Below are 14,463 nucleotides of genomic sequence, written 5' to 3'. Positions count from 1 at the left end.
GGAAGAATCAAGGACCAGCAAGACCCCATTCCACCAGGTGAGAGGAGGCGAGAAGTGCCAGCTATTGTCTCAGGTGACCTCTTATAACCTCTGGGATTTGGGGGAATCTCTCTGACTTATATAGTCACAGTTATCCCAAGAGGGTGCTCTATCAGGGAAAGGTGGGCGGTAGGGGCTAATCATCTGCTGCCTTTATTACATGGGCCTAGTGTTGCCTAGGGAAAGAGCATGTTAAGCCATGAGGGGAGAGGCTTCTGGGCTAACATCCTACCTGTTTACAAATATCTGTAAAGTTTCTCTTTCCCCGATGCTGGATTGTTTTCCTGGTGTGAAGTACAAAGTCCCACCCCAGTTGTAACAGTCTAGTTATACTCCTTCTCGGAATGTGATTCTCACCCCAGTTCCTGTAGTCCACATAATACCTTCATAACACATCTTCTTTGAACTGGCCCTATCCCCAAATTTCCATAGTCTACGTAATACAACCCATGTGACTGCCCGTGTGACCCATGTGACTGCCCCCTAAAACTTTTGCTTAAATTCAGCCTATACCTGTCCATGGCAGCTACCTACATTGTGCTTGGAGCAGTCTGGCAGGTCTGACCCCCAATAAGCCTTGAGCTCCTATTGGTTGCTCTCCCTCCCCTCTCATTTCTTACATCCTGGTGCCAAACCTGGGAGGAGAGGTCTGGGTTTGGACAATCCCTTATAGGGGTTGATTGGCCCCCTGGCCCTTCTCCCCAGACCTCATCAGAGCAAGTGACCTTGACCTTTACTCTTCTCTGCCAGCCATTTCAGACTTCTGCATGCCTCACGATTGAATCTGCAAGGGTGAGCATTGACCTCCTGTTTCTATGAGCCTCCCTGCCTACTGTCCATTTGTTTGAGCAAGTGCCTGGCCTGGGAATGCTTCTGTTGACTTGTCTCACTGGGTGACAACCCTTTGAGGCATTGTCCTACTCTACTAGGAATTCTTCTGTGCTCCTGGGGATGTCCAGAGCAACAGAAAATTCCTCTATGGGGTTCTCAATTGCCACCCTCTGCCTAAAATGGGTACCTCTCAATCTAAACTGCTTTGAGACACCCCTTTGGGCTGTCTTGGCTAATCCCCATAAACTGGGTCTCTCAGACATTATTAAACCCAAGAGTCTCATTTTCTATTTTAATGTGGCACGGCTTCATGGACTATGTCCTCATGGACTCCTCCCTTCTACAGTCCTCATGGACTTCTTCCTCTATGGCCTCATGGGCTTCTGCCCCTCCACATCCTTACCAGACTGCCTTTACATACATAAAGCCAAAATGGCTCATTTTTAAATTGCAATAAAGTCTGACCACCGTACAATACTCTGAGAGCTGGGCAATTTTTGCCAATGAAATGGTAGATGATCAGAAGTTACATACATTCAGGCTTTCTCTTTGTTCCTCCTTTCTCTCTGTCTCTCTTGCTAAGCAAACTCCTGTTTGTAAGGTCTGCTCCTGGATGGCGAGCAGACTCTACCCTCCTCACAGCAAAGTTTCCACCCAGTACCTGCATTACCTAGGCAACTGGCACACCTGGAAGAGGTCACATCTTCATCCCTTGAGGTCACATCTGAATTGGATGTGACCATACCCTTTTCTGCCCATACGCTAGGTAAGGCCTAGTCCAGGCCCTCATGCCTTCTTTCCCAGTTCTTTCCCTGCTCTCTTTCCCAACTCTCTTTCCCAACTCTCTTTCCCAGTTCTTTCCCAGCTTTTTCCCAGGTCTTTTCCCAGCTGTGTGGAGGGTCAACATGGCCTGGTGCCAGCCGGAACGATGAATAAACCTACCCCTTACCTGAATACCACATGAGTGGTGTGATTCTTACTTGGCAATCTCTTTTTAAAAACCTAACATAAATGGTGCCGTGACTCGGATGGGGTTTTTGAGTTGGAAATGTTAGAATTTCCTAACCACCCCTTTTCTGCAAACCGAATTGCCTTGGAAGGCCAAGATGGCCTGATGCCAGCCTGAACGATGAATAAACCTACCCCTTACCTGAATACCACGTACGTGGTGTGCTTCTTACTTGGCCACCTCTTTTTAAAAACCTAACATTGTTAAGCTTCACCTCTGACCCTGACAGGCCTGTGTGGCTGACACAGGATAGGGGTGGGCATAAGCCATAAGCCAACTTTTTGTTTTGGAAATGTAGTAGGAGCAGTTCAATCTCTCTGTCTGTCTGTCTGTCTGTCTGTCTGTCTGTCTCTCTCTGTCTCTGTCTCTGTCTCTGTCTCTCTCTCTCTCAAATTTAGAAGTGCTGCCTCCTCCCCTTAAAAATCTGGTTTGGGTACCTCCCCCAAGCCTCTTTACAGGCCCTGGAAATTCATACCTAGAAAGAGACAAAGGCCACATGGTGGGTTTTTATGTGACCCCCCTGTTCTACCAAGTTTATTACTCCACCCATCTAGCAAGTATTTAAAGGTTAATATGTCTTTTTACCAAAATAGTTTTAAAGGTTTTCTGTTCTGGTTAATCAATGTTTAAGTGTGGAGATTCTATTAAATTTTGTTTGTTGCTGGCAAAAGTTTTGCTTCTTGTATTTTGTTTGGTGTTCCCTGTTTTTCTAGCATTGACCAAGTGGTTCTATCATGCAATGGTAAAAAGTCTTTTGCCATTGGAATTCAAAAAAAAAAAAAAAAGACATGGCCACCTTTCATTTTTAAATCTAAGTGTGTGTTAAAGCTTTTGTTACAAAATTGTGTGTACATAAAAACTGTCATAGTGTAAGAAAAAGTTGTCTATAACAGTACTTTTGTTTTCAACATTGATATTTCTTTAGTTTTGGTATGTATATATATATATATATATATATATAATTTTTATTTATTTATTTTTGTTGGTCATGTGGCTTGAACTTTGGACCTAGGCACTGTTCCCAAGCTCTTCAGCTCAAGGTGAACACTCTACCACTTGAGCCACAGTGCCACTTCCAGTTTTCTGGTGGTTAATTGGAGATGAGAGTTTCACCGACTTTCTTGCCTGGGCTGACTTCAAACCATGATCCTCAGATCTAAGCCTCCTGAGTAGTTAGGATTACAGGCTTGAGCCACTGGCACCCAGTCAGTTTTTTTTTTTTTTTCAGTTAGTTTTGATATTTTAAAAAATTATTTACTTTTTGACTTCAGTTGTAACTATTGTTTGTGCTGCCTATGATAAAAATTGGGGGAAATCCCTCTTGGTAATTAATTATATGTAGAATGGGAACTTAAGTCCTTAACAAAGGGGAAGGATTGGGATAAAAACCTAGTAAGCTTCCTTGCCCAAGCAGCATGGCTCTGGATTTTGTAATAGTAAATTGCCTTGAGCAGAGTCATTGTGCAGTTCTGAGGTAACCCAGACTTAACTGACTCATCAGGCCAAAAGAAACAATGGCCAGTTTTGAACTCAAACCACAATGTTCATTAGATTTGGGTGTGAACAAATGTGTGTTTCCCAAATATGTGAGCCACCCTGGATACAGCGTTGACAATGGTTTTAATTTTAGGTAGTATTCTAAAGTAGAATATTCAATTAATCAGTTGCTGTTTTAAAACTCTTGTTATGACAGATTTGATCCTCTGAAGCATTTTCAGTTAGACCTATAGAGGGATACATGTAACTCTAGTTCTTAGCAAGTTGCAGGTAGGTCCTGCTTCAGAACTATTTCTATTGATCTCCTTGTTGCTTCAATTGGAAAGAAAAAAGGACCTATTGACAAAAACTCTCATTTAATATGTCAGTCACCCCCCCCCTGCCCCCGCAATGTGAGACATGCCATCAGTCAACTGGGACATGCTATCCCAGCAACGAGCAATGCCAACTGGGACAAGCCATCCAAGCAATGAGCAATGCTAACTGGGACATGCCATCCCAGCAATGAGCAAAAATGCCAAATGCAACATCATCCTAGCAAGAAGAGACCTCCTAGACCCACGAAACAGAGCTAGTCTTGGCAATGAGGGTCTACCTAGAGGCAGTTGGGAAAACTGCACAGATAAGAGGGAGAAGGTATCAGATCCTAAATGGAGTTACTCTGTGCTTGCCCTTTCAAAAATTAACCACAGCCAGGAGGTGGTTTTAACTTTTCATTATTGACTATAATGCTGGCTGTAGGTTTGTCATATATAGCCTTTATTATATTGAGGAATGTTCATGGATTTCTAGCTTCTCTTGAGCTTTTATCATAAAGGAATGTTGGATTTTGTCAAATGCTTGTCATGAATCTATTGAGATGATCATGTAGTTTTTGTCCTTGCTCCTGTTGATGTGTTGAATTACAGAATCAATTCTAATGGACCAAAGACCTCAATGTAAGACCAGATACTCTGAAAATATTACAGGATAGTATAGAGGAAACACTACGGGTCTTGGCACAAGTCAAAACTTCCTAAGCAAAGATCCAGAATCACAACAAATCAAAGAAAGCCTGGGGTAATGGGACTGTATAAAAGTGCAGAGTTTCTGCATGGCAAAGGAAATAGCTTGCAAGATAAATAGAAACCCCACAGAATGGGAGAAGGTCTTTTATGACCTATGCATCAGACAAAGGCCTCCTATCTAAAATACACATAGTGTTCAAAAAGGTACCCCACCCCCAACAAATTCTCAAAGAAGCATTAATAAATGTGCTAAAGACTTAGAAATGTTCAACATCTTTGTCTATAAAATAAATGCAAATCAAAACAACATTTTAACACCAGTTATGCAAATCAAAACATTTTAACACCAGTTAGAATGGCCATTAGCAAGAAAACTAGTAACACAGATGTAACCAAAAGGAAATGCTACCATACTGCTGGTGGGAATGTAAACTGGTTTAACCACTCTGGAAAGCAGTAAGGAGGTTCCTCAAAAGACAAAACATAGAGCTTCCCTATGATCCAGCAATCCCACTTCCTGGGCATTTATCCAAATGACCACAAACCAGGTTGCACTAAAGACACCAGAATAACCATGTTCACTGCAGCATTGTTTACCATAGCTAAGATATGGAATCAACCCAGATGCCTCTTAGAAAATGAATTGATCAAGAAAATGTGATACACACACACACACACACACACACACACACACACACACACACACAATGGAATTCTGTGCTTCCATCAGAAAGAATGACATTAAGCCATTCGTTCAGAAATGGAATGACTTGGAAATAACTATATGAAGCAAAGTAAGCCAGTCCCAAAGAAACATGGACTGCATGTTTTCCTTCATTTGTATTAATTAGAATGTACCTATAACTCTACAAGTAAATCCAATGGTTAGTAAAAGACAAATAATTACACTTGGGCATGATTAATTAAATAGCACTCTAAACATTCACACAGTGAGAACAAAGGAAGATATTCTTAGGAGAGGATCACAAGGGCTCAATAGCTATGTGTATATGATCATATAAAATGATGCTTATGGGGGCGTAGTTGTGGAGGTGGGAGGGAAGGGATGCTAGGGGGAAACAAAGGAGGAGGCAACAATGCTCAATAAGAAATGAACTCATTACCTTGCTCATGTAACTGTAACCCCTCTGTACAGCATTTATACAAGAAAAAAATGTACAGAAAATGATGCTTATCCAAATAAACTCCAAGAAATTGAAACAAGAGTTTTTTAAATTGTACTGTTTGCAGTTCTTCCCCTCCCCCCTCCCCATCTTTTATTCCCTTCTGTCACTACTTTTGATGTCTGCACTCTTTGTCTCCTATATAAGTTTATCTGATCTGGGGAGGGGAAGGGGAAGCACAGAAATGGTGGGACACAGAAAGAACCAATTCAACAGTGAATCTCACTAGACACTATGTTGGAAATGAACTACACAACTTGGGTGGGGAAGGGAGTTGGGAGGGAAAAACTGGGAGAAAATTAGGATGTGACTCTGTTCAAGGAAATGTACTCATAACCTGACTTATGTAACTGTAACCCTTTGTATATGACCTTTACAAAAAAAATTTTTTTAAAGAAAAAAAGAGGAAAAAAGCCAGGTATGAAACAAGTCTGTGAAGAATGTAAAAGGGGTTAAAAAAAGGTTGGGTACATTTTTGGCAAGAAAGCCAATGTGATTTTGTCAGTCTATTAACCTGGAATTCAAAAATGTTTATTCATTATTCAGTGCAAAATTTCTCCTATTTCAATATGTTATACAGACCACAAACTCTTTTGAGTCAGCTTCTCATGTTAATATTCTTCAGTATGCATTGAAGTTTAAATATTTTGGAAACATTTTCTATATACTGTTATGGGACCAGAAGTTCCTAGAAAAATTATTTCAATTGGGCACCTATAATTTGTTTAAAAAAAAACCCAACAACATTTATAAACAAAACTGACATCAGTTTCTCTCAAGTTATTGAAAAACACTAGAAGACAAATTCTTCCTAACTCACTTAAGGCCACAATTTTCCTGATGGATATCAGGACACAAAAATAAAGAACATTATCCATAATTGATACCAACACAAAAATAATAAACATGATATTAGCAGAACATTTCCAGAAGTATATTATAATATCGTCCATGATAAAATGTTAAGAAGGCAAAAACGATTTATCATATGAAAATCAGTAAACATTTTACTATTATGTCAATAGATGTATGAAAGGAACTTATAAATTTTGCAAAGTTTCTCTACATATTAAATGCCTAGGATACTTACTCCAATCATATTTCTTCAAAACACTACTGTCCACCATAGCCAGCACAATTAGGGAAATTGTGCTGAAAGGGAAAGAAAGGGACTCAATGATGTAAAAATAAGAAATGAAATTCTTAAAGACAACTTATGGGCTATCCTCCATTCATCTCTGTGAATAAGACTCAGGGTAAGAAAGTAAAGATGGTATTCTAAAATGAGAGAGAAGATCATTACAATTTTGAAAAGGGTGATAAGATGGCTAAAAAACATGGAAGAACAGAGAAGCAACTAATAAGAGTAGAAAAATTTGGAACTGTAAATCCAGACTCTTGGGGATGGGAGAGAGTAAAAGCCAAAATCACAAAGGTAAGTCAAATGGCTTGGTCATATATTGGCAATTCTAGTTGCAGAAAATGAGACCACACGTCCCATATTGCATAAGCCTTAAACCCAGTACTGAAATTTGGTTTGGTACAGATTGTTCATGGGTCACAGGAAATAGCTTTAGAGAGGAAAATAATTTTGTCACTCACCTTGTCACTGTCTTGGGTAATTTGCTATTGTTTCAGAGTGAACTACGTTAAGTTCTTGGGAACAAGACCCTAAGGGTGAACCTATGTCTTGGTAATTGTAAATATTTCATCAGCAATATGCATTCAGTGCTCAAGCCTTACTAGTGATTCCTGTAAAATACTTCACAGGAGCCCTGAAGGTAAGATGGACAGTGGGAACACGGAGAGAACTCTGAAGCTGAGCTGTGAGACATGGAAATGGTTAAGAAGCTTGAAGGCTGCTTCATCAGATATGCTGGAAGGGCTAAGAGCTTGAAAGACTATAGATAAAGTAGAAAACATGTGTGAATTGTGCCTGGGTTGCAGTCTTCGCTCCCAAAATGATTAGGAGCCAGTTATTCACCCAAACTCTGTTTTGTCCTATGATTGTAATGACAGTATAGATGCGTTTTTACTGCAGGTACTCATGTGATCTTCCCTGTACTAAACCTAATAAATAAGCTTGCCTATGGGAACTTGGGGTTTTGAAGTCAGTGAACACTGAACTCCCTCGTTCCCTGCTCTCATTCTGTCTTTCTGTCTCTCTCATTTCTTTGGCTCCAGTACCCTGTCATGCTGTCCCAGGTTGCAGGTAGAAACAAAAACTTACTGTTGTTGCTAGAATGAGTCCTTTTGTTTTCAACTTAAAACTCATACCATTGAGTAGCACCACCATCATTGTGGTAGAGGTAACAGGAAACCCCAAGAAAGATACAAGCTCTGACCTCTGGAATATACATGGACAGGATGAAGCTGGCTTCATGGATCATCTTTTTCCACTCTGGGAGATTTGGTGTTCAAATTTACCTATAATAACCACTTCACCTGAACAGCAACTGCTCCACCTACAGGTATGTCCTGAGATTGCAACCCATCTTAAATCTACTTGAAAACTGAAAGCTGATGTGGATTTGGTACCCTCTATGTACAAAAATGTACATAGAGCAGTAGGGGTGATGGGTCACTCTCTGTTTACAAATTGGTCATTCCACTGAGGTAGCATGAATAGGAGAGATAGATTTCCCTTCAAAGAAATAATATCCTTTCAAGAGTGATATCTAGAGCAATTTAGCCAATTCTAGTAATACTTTTGAAACATAGTATTATTTGCATTATCTATAGGACTACAGACAATATTACCAGTTTAAAGCATTCATACCACAGAATGCATACTTATACAAGATTTGATTGGTATTAATTATTTCGTTCAGAGCTTCTACCTGAAGATACTGAACACTACACCTTTTTTTTTTTTCTTTTTTCCCTGCTCATGGGGCTTGAACTCTGGGCCTGGGTGCTGTCCCTCAGCTCTTCAGCTCAAGGCAAGCACCCTACCTCATGAGCCACAGAACCTCTTCTGGTTTTCTGGTGGTTAATCGGAGATAAGAGTTTTCAGGTTCTTTCCTTCCTGGGCTGGCTTTGAATCGTGATCCTTAGATCTCAGCCTTCTGAGTAGCTAGGATTACAGGTGTGAGCCACCAGCACCCATCCACTATACCCTTTTATGGATGATTCTCAGTGTTTCATCAAAAGCATTCTTTGTAATGTATCCCTTTGGAGGAAAGATCTCAATTTTTGTTAACATTTGGAGGCAACACCCTGATGATCAAATTATTTCTTGTTATTGTTGGGCAGTGTTGGCAAACAGATTTAAACATTCCTATGTAGGGAAAGACTATGAAAAGATTTGTGAGATTTTCAATGAGATCAAGAAGTCTTCTTGCAAGACCTCTTGTGAATGACCTCATAGTGGCCAGTCTTGTTTCTGAACTCTGCCTTGCCTTCATTATTACAACACTGGGCTGGTGCAATTACAAGGTCTCATCTGAAAAGGCCACTATTAGTAAGCAATCGGTGGTCCGCTTAAACAAAATATTAAGCACTAAATACAAACACTATGGGAACCTCAATGTCCTGAGCAGAGAATTATAGATGAATCATACATTGAAAAAGGTTACAGCTAAGTTATACCATGAAACCATCTTATATTAGAATAGGGTACTAACAACTGCTTTCTGCCTAGCTTATCATCAGGTTTAAATTGAATCATTATGAAACATGGAAGCTAACCATGCAGGTTCTTCAGGCAAAAGGTGAAAATAAGAATAAAAGAGAAAATTATATCAAGTACTATCAGATGCATATAAGTTGCATATAAGTTCCACCCCACCTGGAAGAACTCCCTTTAGAAAATCTGGGAAATAAAAGTCGTTGCCTGCATCATTGCCAGTCACAGCAGGTCCCTGCTTTGTTAAATGGCAACACCTTTGTACAACTACTTAAATATAATAAAAGAAATCTTGAAAATTTAAAAAAGAGCATTAAACTTTCAAAATAAAGTGAGGAGTAGAATGTAAGTTCAGATATTTTAGTATTTTTCAGTCTATTTCTTTGTGTTACTTCCTATCATTACTATCAATGTTACAGTGCCCCATTTGAAAATAGCTTGCTGTAATCACAAGATACTTTTGTAAGCCTCAACATAACTACAATATCAAAATTTATACTGGATATGACACAAATAATAGACAAAATAAAAGGAACACATTAGTAGTGAAAATGACTTTAAGTATAAAGAATTGCTGTACAAGAGGGAGAAACGAAGAGAGGACTTACCATAAAATAAATGAAGTACCTTCAGTGAAATAGATTAAAAAATCTGTAGTTAAAACATATGGCAGTAGAATGGTTGCTAAACATAGATCTAACTATTGCTTGCAAGAAATGCACATCATCTCTATGGATATATATCCACTGAAAGTTAAAGGTTGGGAAAAGGTATTCCATATAGATTCCAAAGAAATCAAGAGTAGCTATAATTACATTAGATAAATTTGACTAAATCAAAAGCAGAGAAGAGAGATAAAGTAAATCAATGTTAATGATAAAAGGGTTATTTCAGTAAGAGGAAATAACAGTTTTAAATACATGTGCACTGACATCAGTGTACATAAATATGTAAAGCAAACACTAACAGACCTAAAATAGAGAAGGAGAAATTGAATCTACTGCAATAGTAGTAGGGGAAATTAATCAAACTTTCAGAAGTTTATAGTTCCTAAGGACAGATAATCCAAAAGCAGAACTGAACTGCCTTGTATATCAAATGAACTCAAGACACGTACAGAATACTCCAAGCCTTGCAGAAGACATATGTAGTTGCTTTGTGGAACTGGCTTGTTTCACTTGATATGATGAGTTCCAGTTCCATTTGTGTTCAGGCAAATGAAGTGATTTTTTTATCCTTATTTTTCACAGTGTCTTGTGGGTTTTTCCTGAGGTCAGCCTTGTATCACGAGCCTCATACTTAGTACTCCCCTGTAGCTGGATTCACAGGTACATGCCTCCATTTCCAACTTGATAGTTGAAATATAGTCTTTTCCACTTTGTGCTAACTGTCCTTGAATGATGATCTTCTCAGGCTTTGCCTTCACTCTGTGTGTGGATGTGTGTGTGTGTGTGTATCTTACATTCATTCATTAATAGGCATTTAGACTAATTTCATTATTTGGCTGTTTTATTATTAATAAATATGGATATATATATATATATCTATAGCTTGCTTTATTTTGTGTATATGACCAACAGTGATATAGTTAGATTCTAGAGGATTTCTATCATTTTTTGAGGAACATACATGTTGATGTCCATAGGGCCTTTACTAATTTATTATTCTACCATAGAGAATACAAAATTATATCATTTTCAGGAAATTTATAGAAGTGGAGATAATCATAATGAATGAAATAAACCAAAAAGATGATGACATTTATTGGATATTTTATTTTAATGTGAAAATTTTGTAAATGATGACTTGCACTTAGAAGAAGAATCTTTAAGAATAGGAAAGTGGAAGATAATAGAAGGAGAAGAAATAGTAGAATAAACATAATCAAAACCATAATATATGCCTGTATTGAAAAATCACAGAGAAATCCATTAATTGGTGCCATTTTCTTTTCTTTTCCCTGACCTCAGGGGTTGATTGGCTTCTGGAGCCAGAGTATAATGTGTAGATGAAAGGAAGGAAGAAAAAGGAGAAGGTAGGATTTGGATAGGGGACTATAATGTCAAATTAGAAAAGTATATAAAAACCAAATAAGATTTGAGTTCACTTGAGGTTACTCAACTTTTTATATAAATATGACAATCTAAACATAAGCATAAACCATGAAATTAGAATTCTCTTCCTTTAAATACATTTGTATGTAATCATAAGGATATACTTGTAAATAGTTAATATTTTATCTTTTAGCCAAATTATGTAATCCTTGAATTAAGTATTGATTTCAGAACTGCTTACACTGATGCAAGCAATGTTCATCACAATATCTCAAACCAGATCATTATACAGTAATAAATGTAGTCAATAGATATAATAGACATAATTTCATAAGTTTTGCTTTTCTTAAATACTGGTTAATTTCCTTAAATAAAACTTTTAAAAGTACATTTAAATAAGATTTCATTTATTTGTTTAAGTAGCATTCCAAGCTGGACATTGTTGGATTAGGTATAGGGATAAGAGTAAAAGAAAGTAACTCATACTGCTTTTCAATATTAACCACATCTCAGAATAGTTACAGGCAATTGTATGTAACTCTATTTGACAGGTTGAGAGAGGATCATGTTTGGAGATCAGCCTTAAAAAGTCCAAGAGACCCTTTTCAACCCATAACTGGACATATTCCAGTGACATATTTCAGTTATTTGAAGTTATGTGGGAGGCTGAAGTTGGAATGATTACAGTTCCACAATAGCATAAGTTGAAAAAGCCCACAAGACTGTATCAAGAACTACAGTACATCCTGTAGTAGATTCTATAAGCCTAAAGTTGTTAGACTGAAACTTAAGTGTTCCCTGAGCAAGAAACGAGGCCTTAACCTAAAATAACTAGTAAAAACAACAACAACAAGACTAGAGGTGTGGTTGAGTAGTATTGTACCAGCCTACCCTTAGCAAAGCCTTGACCAAAATAAATAAATAAATAGATAAATAGATAGATAGGTAGATAGATAGATAAATTTCCCAACTATATAATATGAGTAACTTTGCCAATATATTTGTTTGTTTTTGTTTGTTTGTTTTTTGTTTTTGTTTTGTCAGTCGTGGGCTTGAACTCTAGGCTTGCTTACTGTCCCTGAGCTCTTCAGCTCAAGGCTAGCATGCTACAACTTGAGCCACAGTGCCACTTCCAGCCTTTTTTTTTTTTTTTTTACTGTTTATGTGGTGCTGAGGAATTGAACCCAAGCCTCATGCATGGGAGGCAAGTCCTCTACCGCTGAGCCACCTTCCCAGCCCTGCCAATATATTTGAATTAATTGTACTTCCCTATTTTAATAGTGCATTGCTCAACATAAGAGATGTCAGGATTTCCTAAAGTTCTCAGAGGACACAAACATTTCAGTTAACTATTCTTCTTAGTAAATGTAAAACAGAAAGTTGAAATTCTCTGTAACATGGAAAATATTTCTGTGTTTTCTGTTTTTGGTAATCAATGTTGTTTCTGTAGTACTTTCCAGAGAATGAATATATCACAAAATCTTAGAAGACTAACATTTTATCTCATTCATTTCAAAGGATTAGGCAAATTTGGTCATTACAGAATGCTTCAAGTATGTACTGAAGAACACAGATAATCAAATAAAAATTATTTGACAATAGATGCAGTATTAAGATGCAGTATTCTCAATGTGTGCTGTGAAGTTCTTATTTCAGTATTCAGCATCATTCGTCTTCATATTACAAACAGCAAATTTGCCAAGTTTAGGATTTTACCAGCTAGCCTTCTAATGTGTATCACTATCCTTTGTGTCTCTCAACAGGACATATTTGATGAATCTTGACCTGAATTCCTCCAAATTATAGAATTTCTAGTCCATATATTGCAAGTACTAAAAATGGATTTTATTATAAAATATTATGTGTAATCATTAAATGAAGACAATCATCCTTTTGTAAATGGTAACTGGTAAGGACAGAACAATGTTCTCTAAAATTCATCTGTTGAAGTTATTGCACATGGTACTCAGAATGTGATTATACTTCAATTCTAAGTCTTTAAAAAGATAAATAAGTTAAATAAATTAAATAAGGAAATTAAGAGGAAAAATCAAGAAGGAAAACAGTGTAAAGATAGAGGGAGAAAATGGGTATTTATAAGTCAAGGAGAGTGGCCTTTATATAGAAACCAACTTTGTTAAAACTTTGTTAAAACACTCTAGAACTGTAATGTCCAGTCTGTGGTATCTGGTAACAGGAACCCTACAAAACCAGTGTGGTGATTTTGATAGGTGTTCCAGAGAAACCCAGGGTAGATCCAAAGGTAAACTATTACCATGGTCAGAAACCTTGCTTCAACCTCCTCCAATTGCCAGAGCATTGGTTAAGTGAATCTTTCTGAGTTCAATTTCTTATGTGCAAACTAAAAATGGTAGCTATAGGATACTCAGCTGGCTCTAAAGATGACACATAATAATGCAAAAATGCATACGAATGTGGAAAACATAAAAATTTAATGCAATGTTAATGTTTTTATATCTATTTGATCTACTCAAGTAATCAGATTACAATGCCAAATAAAATTGTTAACATTTTTTTATCATATTATGTTGGTATTGATCTAAGTAGAAATTTCTGGCTAGGAATGCTTAAGACTTTTCTTCTTACAAAAATAATACCTCAACTGTGTTAGCCTCTTTAGTATCCTTTGGTTCTTGATTTGCCTTTCAGTGTCAAGGAGTCCTTTAAAACTTTTCTTACCAAAGTGGAGGTAGGGGCTAGAGAGGGAAGGTGGACTTCAGCCCAGCTATGACTGGAATGTATTGATTCAATGGTAGGATCAACATCCTAAGCCTAAAGCTTAAAGGATTAAGTCAAGACCCATTAGTCAAACCAGGAGAGTAGCCAACTATTCAGAATGGTCTTTGTCAAAAAACTATAAAACACACTTATCTTTCTTTCTTTAAAAGATTAAGAAACTCAGATCCGGTTTGAGTTTCAGTAATCTCTTTTACTGTTACTTTAAAGATAGGAATAAAAAGATTAAGAATAAAAAACTTCCTAATCTCAAACAATATTAAAAGGGCAATCCATCAGTGTGTCAAACACCTGAGAAAATCAGCTTAAGGGAAAAAGATTGGTTTTGGCGAATGGATTCATTTGGCTCGCGTAAGGGTTCACCTCATGGCAGATAGGAAGCAAAAAAGCAACGTGGAGGAATTCTAGGAGGAGGTGTGAGCTTCAAGGATTTAACAGAATACCAAGTTATAACTTT

This window comes from Dipodomys spectabilis, unplaced genomic scaffold (assembly GCF_019054845.1).
Source record: "Dipodomys spectabilis isolate Male_0828 unplaced genomic scaffold, ASM1905484v1 ptg000125l, whole genome shotgun sequence".
Classification (NCBI taxonomy): Eukaryota; Metazoa; Chordata; class Mammalia; order Rodentia; family Heteromyidae; genus Dipodomys; species Dipodomys spectabilis.
The sequence above is the reverse complement of the archived record's forward strand: the minus strand, read 5'-3'. Positions refer to the sequence as shown.